The sequence below is a fragment of the Pantherophis guttatus genome, chromosome 11 (genome assembly GCF_059756535.1).
Source record: "Pantherophis guttatus breed Tessera chromosome 11, ASM5975653v1, whole genome shotgun sequence".
NCBI lineage: Eukaryota > Metazoa > Chordata > Lepidosauria > Squamata > Colubridae > Pantherophis > Pantherophis guttatus.
This window is the reverse complement of record NC_142073.1, coordinates 2,940-12,767: the sequence shown is the minus strand read 5'-3', so window position 1 is coordinate 12,767 and position 9,828 is coordinate 2,940. Positions and strand designations below refer to the sequence as shown.

General features: G+C 41.9%; 1 long non-coding RNA gene across 1 annotated transcript; it reads left to right on the top strand.

Annotated features, from left to right (window-relative positions):
• The first annotated feature begins 5,269 nt into the window (after positions 1-5,269).
• LOC132712544 (uncharacterized) lies at positions 5,270-8,370 on the top strand. The gene is made up of 2 exons (XR_015729572.1): positions 5,270-6,343; positions 6,657-8,370. It is a non-coding gene; the product is annotated as an uncharacterized LOC132712544 (long non-coding RNA).
• Positions 8,371-9,828: the final 1,458 nt, after the last annotated feature.

Sequence of the window (9,828 nt, the reverse complement as noted above, 5' to 3'; positions counted from 1 at the left end):
GATATAACGTGTTATCCTTGAATGGTTCGTACTCATTATACACATTCCTATAAAAATCAGTTGACATAGGAGTATCACAAATTTTTGAATTAATTAAATTACATTTTTGTATGAGTTCCATAATCTTGTCTTTCTGAGATAATTTGAACCCCTTATCTGTTTTGTCAATTTGGACTCCTAGATACTTATTTACCTTTCCTAATATTTTTAAGTTGAAATTTTTGCCTAGTTGTTCAGCGAAATTATCACATTTAATTTTGTCGTGTCCAAAATACAATATATCATCAACATAAATCAAAACATATTCAATAGAATCATTATTTTTTTTTGTGAAAAAACAAAAATCAGATGAAGTAGCTACAAAACCCATATTTTTAAGTATCTTTGATAAGCACTCATACCACCGCTTGCCGGACTGTTTTAGTCCATAAAGGCTCTTGTTTAATAGCCAAATTTCTCCCTTTTTTGTATCCTTTCCTGGGGGTGCTTTCACATAAATTTCTTTATCTAGATCAGCGTGCAGATAGGCTGTCTGCACGTCAAATTGATATACTTCCAGATTTAAGATAGAAGCTAACACTAGTGCTGTTTTCACGCTTTCTGATCTAACGGTTGGGGAGTAAGTGTCTTCATAGTCATCCGGAAATCTTTGGGCAAAGCCTTGAGCCACCAACCTGGCTTTGTATAGGAATTTACCATCCTCTAGCTCCTTGATTTTATAGATCCACCTAGTGCCAATAGGGGATTTCTCAGTGGGCAGGTCTGTTGGTGTATATACATTTAGTTCTCTCAAACTGTCCATCTCTTTTTTCATTGCTTCCTCCCACTTACTTTTTTCTTCTAGGGGTAGCTTAAGTATGTCATCATATGTGTTAGGAGTCAGGTGTTTAGCTTGGATAGACAGTACGTAATCATCTAATCTTTTAGGAATTATGCCCCTATTGGATCTAATGGGCCTATTCTGGGGATGTTCATCGCTATGCATATACTTAGCTTCTTTTTCGGTTAATTGATCTACTTTCAAAGTGGGGTGTCCTTTTTTCCATTCATCATTAACTATTACTGGGCATTTGATTCTGTTAGTAGATGTGGATTTGGGGTTCGTATCTGATGTGTGATGTTTTGCGTGCGTGTGTGTAATATTTTTTGATTCTGGGTAAATTTCATTGAGATGTAATTTTGACCAGTTCATGTGTTCATGAAACACGGCAGATCTGGATACAATGAAGTGATTATTTTTATCAATGAAGCGATATCCCTTGGTTCCTGATTCGTACCCCATAAATATCAGTCTTTTGGATACTTTCTCTCCTTTGCGTCTTAACTGTGAGGGCACATATACATCAGCAGATACACCAAATACGTGTAAATGCCCAATTTTTGGTTTCCTTCCATACATGAGTTCGTATGGGGTCTTATTGATTGTACTGGACCATAAGCGATTTATAGTGTAATTGGAATAATTAAGGGCTTCAGCCCAGAATGACTGGTTTAAACCAGCATCATCTAACACACATTTAACCATGGTTTGTAGCAAACCATTCTTCCTTTCAGAGACTCCATTTTGGAATGGGGAAAATGGACAAGATTTAAAGTGCAATATTCCTTGTGATTTTAGCCAAATTGAAAATTCGTTGGATAGGAATTCCGACCCCCTGTCAGTCATTATTTGTTTGATTTTGGTATTGTATTGTGTTTCTACCATTTTAAAGAACTCCTTAAATTTTTTGAAAACCTCACTTTTGTGGTTAAGGGTGTATACAAAACCAAATCTACTATAGTCATCGACTATGGTCAGGAAGTATCTTTTTTTGTATTTAATTGAAGGTTTTAATGGGCCTACTACATCCATATGAATTAGTTGAAAGGTTGATTGTGTGGTGCGGGTGGCTTTTTTGGGTTTTGGCTTGTTTTTAATTTTGGAAGAATTGCATACAGAGCATTCTAAGTAATTTTTACAGTTCTTTATTTTTAAATCTTCGGAACACTCTAACATTTTTCGTATGACTGGAAAGCTCGCGTGTCCTAGCTTTCTGTGGAGTAAGTGACTACAATTATCGTGAATAGGTTTTCCATTGTTTAAATTTTCAGACATATTAGTATCAGTGTTTGATGCATTCTTATCATTATTTTCATCATGGCTATCTGAATTTGGTTTTTTGTTTCTTAATTGATAGTTTGCATAGACTAGTTCGTTATCTTGTGGCAGTAGGTATGTTAGTCCATCATTTGTAAATAGTTTACCTATGTTTCTGTTGTTCTTAGTCATGAATACCTTTCCACCTCTGAAAGTGGTTTCTATTGCATTGTCTATGCTTAACTTTAGGGTTGCCAATATGTTATTTGGAATTTCGGGCACAAATAGTACCCCCTCTATTTTTCCTATACCTTTTATATGCGTGTCTCCTATTCCTCTCACTAGGACTCTATTTTGGTTTGCTACTTTAATATAATATTTCTTTTCAGTGAAGTTACTTAATATTTCTCTATTATGAGTTGTATGGCATGTGGCTCCTGAATCTATGAGCCAGGTGTTGAGTGAATCAGATATCAAAGTGTTATTATTTCTTATTCCATATAGTGATCCTTTCTTATTTTCTCTAGGGTTATTTCTGTATGTTTGTCTTTCTCTAGAGTGTGGTGATTCTCTTCTCTTATACCTGTAATCTGGGGAGGTTCTGTCTAAAAAGTGTATTCTTCTATCCTTGTGTTTATATGAGTCACTGTATCCTATATTCTTGGGACAGTCTCTACTCTGATGTCTTTCAGATCCACATGTGAGACATTCATGTGGGTATCTGTCTCTGGCCCTGAAATCAGTCCTTCTTTGATTTCTACCTTCTCTTTGTTGTGTATATCGCTCTCTTCTAAGTCTATCTTCAGTAATAAGCTTATTGGTAAGGTTTTCTAAAGTAATTTGCTCTATACTTAGGTTATCTATTAGTGTAATGTAGTTATCCCAGCTGTGATCTAGTGAGTTAATTATAATGCTTTTCATGGTGTTGTCAGAAATGGTTTCTCCCCTTTGAATAAGGTCTGCTCTTACAGCGTTTAAATTCAAGATATGCTCACTCATGGATGTATCATGTTTTAGTTTGGCAGAATAGAATTCCCTAGAGATTTTTGTGGTAGTGGCTACATTTTTGCTATAGAACAGTCTGAATAATTTTTGATATACTTCAAATACAGTTAAATTATGCTCTATACTGGGGAGTATACTTGGGGAAATAGAAACAATTAACATATAGTATGCTTTGTGGTGGAGGCAGTCTATTTCATAGGTCCAAGGCTTATTTGGTGGGTTATCAATAAAAAATAAAACATTTTCTTTCATATATACAATCTGTAAACACTGATCCCATTCCATTAAGTTGCTTCCATCTAATTTCAATTTTATAAAGTCTGGAGGTATTGTCCCTGAGTGTAGTGAGGTGTTATTCATGTTTAGTAGCTGTCCATGATTTAAGACCTTAGCATACTCACAATAAGGCCTGGGTATGGTAGATGTATGTCTGTATTTACTTATCTCTATGTTGCGCTGACTTGTATTTATGTTTCCTTCTTCTTTCTTTGCAGGCTCGTTCTGGGCATGCTCAGTCCTCATTTTTCTCCAGCAGTCGATGAGGGAGGTTCCTGTGTCTGCAGCTCCTGGGGTGAAGTCCCAGACGGCCTTCTGTTGCTCTGCTTTGTTTCCGGAGGGCCTCTGGTGACTGAAGAATGCCTGGGGTGCTGCTCTGCTCATCGGGGAGTCTTCTCTGAGGTCGTCAGTAAGTGGAGCTTGAGGCGGGCCGCCATTGCCAATGGAGCCGGGTTGTTCAGGGAGCTGCTCTTCAGTAGGTAAGTATGATTGCCAGCTTGTCTTTCTTCGGGTGGCTAGGCCTTTCTTTAGACAGTCTATTTCTTTTTGGCCTTTGGTAGATGGTAGTTTAGAATTTTCTATTTCATTTTCTGGTTGTTTGTTTGGTATTGTTAGTTTAGTCCCGAGTGCTGCAGTTAGCACCTGTATAGCATTGTCTATTTCTACTTCAGTAGGTTGAGCTTTGTTTTGTTTAAATAATTGTTTTTTATTTGTTTTTGGACTCGGGTAATCATCTTCTTGGTAGGTTTTGTTTTTTATTTCGTAGTTTGAGGTTTGGAATTCTTTTAGTAATTGGTCAGGCATTTTAGAGGTATTAGGTGGGTAAGATGGCTGCCATGAAAAAGGCGGGAAGCTGTCGCCATCTTTGGTGTCATTTTTGAAGTCAGGGGTTGAATTTCTTACCTTGCAGTTTTCTTGTTTGTTATTTTCGTTATCTGCTGCTGTTCCGTGGTCGTTTATTATGCTGCGGATTTTCACAAGCAGATTTGATTCAGCTGTAGTTGTTTCTATTAATTCTAGTATTTTTCTTTTTACCTCATCTTCTTTGTTTGGTGTTAGCAGTTCATTTTCTTGTAATTGCGTTTGTTTCTTAATATTTTCAAGTGGTGTATATTTGTCAGGAGTTAGTTGAGCTGCCATTCTTTTCGTTATGTATCTGGTGGCAGGTCTTCTTTTGTCGTTATGTGAGTCTTGCATCTTTATGTTCGGTTGGGCCTACCAAACCATCCTCTTGCTACCAATTTGTTGCTAGTTTGGTTATCCTGGTTAGGCCCATATATAAGAGACTGTAGGCTTTCTTGTAATAGTAATATTTATTTCTTTTCTTCCTCAGGAACACAATTAGACAGGCACTAATCTGGGAGGAGCAAGAACATATATACAGAGAAGGCGGGGCTAATGGTAAGTACTAACCAATGGTAAGTGACACAATGACATCACACAATGACATATAAACAAGCACACATATTTACAGATATCAGGTTAGGTATTTTCATCTGTAACAGCCATCGTGCGGTCCAAGCAGGGATCGCAGCAACCAAAAGAAAAACTTTTTAAATGGAGTTGTAGGGTTGTTATTCTTTATTATTAAAACTTTAATAATATTAATAGGCCTCTCAGGCCTTCTTAACTTCGGTTAAGGCTTTTGAAACGAGATTTCTTTTCCAGTTCCTGTGTTGCACCAAACGGGCCTCCCGTTGCTATAATAAATATTAATAAGACGTTAATAATAAAGGTACAGGATAATAACCTTAAAATCCCATTAAAAGGGTTTCTTTTTGCAGCCGCAGTACCTGTTTTGGCCACACGAGGGCACAGTTTTCCGTCCCATGACTTCAAAGTTATCGCTAACGTGCAGAAAATTGTGCCATCCTGTGGTCAAAGCAGGTATAGCAGCCACAAAAAGAAAGAAACCTTTTCGATGACATTTTAAGATTGTTATCTGTACGTATTGAAGTTATTCTTCCGTGCCAGTTCCGCAACCCTGGAGAAAACAGTGCCATCCAGTGGTCCAAGAGGGAATAGCAGGTTTTCAGGGCTGCTCTTTTACCCTTTACCTTTATTCCAACTTTTCTTCTCCCCTTCTTTTCCTTCCTCTCCTCCTACTTCCTTCGTTCTTCCTTTGTTCTTCCTCTCCTTCTCTTTCCTACTTCCCCTTCCCTTCCCCCACTCCTCTACTCCTCTTTCCCCTCCCTTTTCTTCCTCTCCTTTCCCCTTTCTTCTTTCTCCTGTTCTCTCCTGTCCTCCGTTCTCCCTTCCCCTCTCTCCTGTCGTTTCCCTTTCCAGTTCAATCCTTTAGGGTTTAGGGTTAGGGTTTCGTTTCGTCTCGTTTCCTGACTTCCGGTGGGACCGGAATCAGTTGGTCAGCATGTGCATGCCCGCTGGAGTTGAGCTAGGGCAATACTCGCATGCCCACCAATATGGCTCCGCATGCCACAAGTTCACCATCACGGGACTAGAGCTTCCCATCTCCTCCCAAGGGAAGGGAAAGGAGGCACGGGGCAGGCAAGCCTGCAGGCTCCGGCACCCGTTCTCAGGACCTTTAGTTATCGCTTAGAGCTCTTCGCAGGTAACCCCGGCCTGCATTTTATGGAAAGAAGCTCGGGAGGGGAGCTTTTGTGCAGGGCCGTTGACACCATTGGGTGATGCAAAAAATCAAAATCCAAGGGAAACCATTAGAATGTTGTTGTTGTTGTGTGTGCGCTTATCTACATATACCCAGCTAGTTTAGAGACATAATACCATACAACTTTTGGCAATAAAGTTTCAGCCAATAGAAACTTCTGGCTCAATGATTCCAACCCTTTAGGAAGTCTTTGACCGAGGAGCATTCGGGCGAATGCTCAACGGATAGAGAATGGAGCCGGAAGCCCTGCCGTGTTGCAGTTTGAAGCACCCGTGGGTGTGTGCAGAGATTAATCCACTCCGTCGGGAGAAAGAGCGCCTGTTTGGTGGATAGGAGAGTCTCGGGGCCTCTTGGTAGAGGTAGGCCGGTCGTGTTGCTTTTTGGAAGTAGTCTGACTCTTGTTAAGAACGACTGCAGTTTTTTGCAATCAAGTTGTCATACTTTAAAAAGAAATAATAAGTGCAAATTTTATATCCCGAATTGGAAACACACATCTTATTATTAGTCACTTTAATAGGGAGATTATCAAGAAAAATATATTCAGTAAAAATACTATACACGTGTGAAATGTATGTTAGTCTATTTAAGACTAAGGATGAGAGCAGGTCCCGAGGGATAAAGCCAGGGAGGCGTTTCCACACGCCCCGATCAGCTCTCTCTCTCCTCTCGCAGACCCCTACGACCAAGCAACGATTGCCAAGGAGGAGGTGAAAGAAGAGGAGCCCCAGCCCTTTCAGAAGATCAGTCCAAGTACGATTGACCGAGTTTGCAACTTAAGTCATTAACTAGCTTTCAGCGTTTCAGAGCTGAGGTTTCAGGCCCAAGCCAGGGATGGAGCGTTTCTGGCAAAGGCAGGAAGCTCTCACTAGTCCAACAGAAAGAGCACATTCTTTGCCCGTGCAGGACCCGGACTCCATTCCTCTGGGCACGGCTGGTGACGTCGGAAAATCTTCCTCGGATGTATCTTTCACCGGGGTTTGTTTAAGGAGCACCGATAGCAACCGCTAGGTTTTCCAAGGCGTAGCAGGCAGAATAACTCCCAGGATGCCCGAAAGCCGCTCGGTATCAGGTCTGCTCGTCGGTCCATCTGTCCCACGACTATCGGCACGGACCGGCTGCAGGGCTCTGAACATCCGTTCAAGCAGAGGGGTTTTTCCCAGCCCTTCCCTGGAAACGCAGGGGTGAACCCGGACCTTTTGCACGCAAAGCAACAGCTCGAACTCGGACTGCGGCCATCCGTCAGGAGACAAGCAACCTGCTTGCAAATAGCACTCCTAAGTAAACCAAAAAATTAATCTTCCACGTTTGACATAGAGAAGAAACAAACACGGTTGAGTCGGGGAATTATAAAATTATTCTCGCTTAACGTTACATACTTTTATAAGCATCTGGTTAAAACAATCCAATTTGGCCAAAGTATTTAGATGTAAATACTTTATTGCAAAGAGAAGGAATTAAGCGCACGTTATTTATAATTTATAATTATATTCAGACCTAGGAAAAACATTCCACTTGCATTTCTCATGACTTAATTTTAGAATTCACAAAGAGCTCTTCATTAAAGGGGAAGATATCGTCTAAGTATTGTCCTCTGGGATAAAAAAAAGTACGTTACCATGTTTTCTTCGGGAATAGGGTGAAATTGAGGGTGGGGAGCGATATTAAAACTAGAAATAGATCATGATCTGAGATGATACCCCTCGTAAGCGCTGATGAGAGCACGACTTGGCCTTTGCTGTCTGCGACGGTTTATACAGCCCACTCCCAAACGCTACTTCTGCAAAAGGAAGTCTAGCCTCTGTAGCAGCCGTGTCTTTTCAGCCTCTCTCCAGGAAAGAGAGCTGGGGCAAAACAGAGGAAACAGTTAACACGAAGGTGGGCGCCCAGGGCCCCCTCGGTCAAGAAAACTTGGAACTCATCTCACGAGGTCACGTGGGAAACGTCTAGCCTGCTACGCTCTGAATTGAGATCCACGTTTGGGTCAAGGGTTTTTGGGAAAACCTTTTCTCCTTCTGAAAATTGTTTTCTTACTTTGTAGAAACAGGCAACTATACCTGTGAATTCTGTGGCAAGCAGTACAAGTACTCCACGCCATCCCAGGAACACGTGGCCCTTCACGCACCAATCCGTGCGTATCCAGCTGTGACACAGCAACCGGGGAGACCCCGGGATCCAGGATCTTTCAAGGCAGAGGCCAATCGCACCTCTAAAGCGATCACGAGGGACAGACCAGTACCGGCATATCTCCCTGATAGCCGTCCTTTGGGGATATACTTTGAGAGAAGGAGTTGTTCATATTTCAGTGCAAATAGTCAGGCCAGATTGCCTATCATTGTTAATACTATATTAAACCGTAAATAAAATTATACCTGTATTTTGCAGTTTACACATTTTTGTCCATGTAGATTTTTCAGCTGGACCCATCACCTGCTTACGGCTTATATAAGATACCGTAGCTGTTTCTTCTCAGTAAATTGAAATATTCAAAAGCGCGGGAACCCCATTCGCTTACCGGTTGCAGCCATCCACTTCCAAGGACCGGCCCCTCGGTCCCATTCTCCTCCCTGCACCCGTCCCTAGTCAGAGGGACCGCCTCCGTCCTCCACCACCTCTTCCGCTAGGCCCCCCGGGCTCCTTTGCCCTCCGAATCTCCAGCGGCAGTCTTGACCCTCTTACTCAGTTAAAGCCCGCTCGGATTTTGCTTTCCATCGGACCGGTTGAAAGCCCAAGAAGTAGGACAGGAAAGCCTCCTTCAGCTCAAGCATCTAGCCCTCATCGCCCCAGGCAGCACGTAGCCTCATGACAAACAGTCCCCTCCATCGTCCCTCCTTTCAGTGCATTGAGGTCGGTGGCCATCACCTGGTCCCCACGGAAGCAGATTCTGTACGTTAACGCTAATTTCTTGAGGAAAGACTTTCTTTGGCCTGTCCTGATCCGTTAGGACTGCTGTTTTGAGGGAGAGAACGGCATCCTCCCCTTCACGTCTGCACCTCAGCACGTGGCTCTTTTTCTAAAATGAATAGCCCCAGTCTTGTAATCTGGGGGTTTTGCGGGCAAGTGCTGTTGCAGAGGCTTCGTAGGGAAATCGGTAGTGTCAAATTCAACGCATCCTTCTGTCTTCTTACGCTGCGGAGAAGATTGCCTGTAGCCTGCCACAGTCTCCCTGATAAGACAGTCGTCTTATCAGGGAGACGAACGGCATATACTGTAATTTTTGGAGTATAAGATGCTCTGGACTATAAGATGCACCTACCTTTTTTGGTGAGGAAAACAAGAAAAAGAAATCTGCCTCTTCCTCTCAGCAATTTTGCCTCGTTACAGCAAAATAGCCTGCTTTACTTTCATTTTTATTTTCAACATAGCTTGAGTAGCACAAAAAAAAAATTGTTCCCAGCCATTGACCTCTTCGCAGCAAGCAGCAGAGGCCAGGCAAAACAGCTGAGAGTTGGGCTGCGGATCCAATCAAGTTGTGCTAATTAGGCTGTGCTGAAGCTGAAATGGGCTGTTTCTTCTTGTTGCTTGCTGCAAGGAGGTAAATCGCTGGGAGGCAGAGGTCAAAGGTCAAAGGTCAAAGGTCAAAGGTCAGGGGGTGTCAAAGGTCGGGGTCAAAGGTCGGGGTTAGGGTTAGGGTTAGGGTTCTCCTCACAGCCTACCACCACGATAAAGTAATATCTCGATACCTTCAAAGCTATCGCTAAGGGACAGAAAACAGTGCCCTCCTGTGGTCCAAGGAGGAATAGCAGCCACACAAAAAAAGAAAAAAACCCTTTTTAATAGCATTTAAAGATTATTATTCTGTATAACAGGCAAAAAGAAAGAATCCTGCTTCAAAAGCCTTAACCTG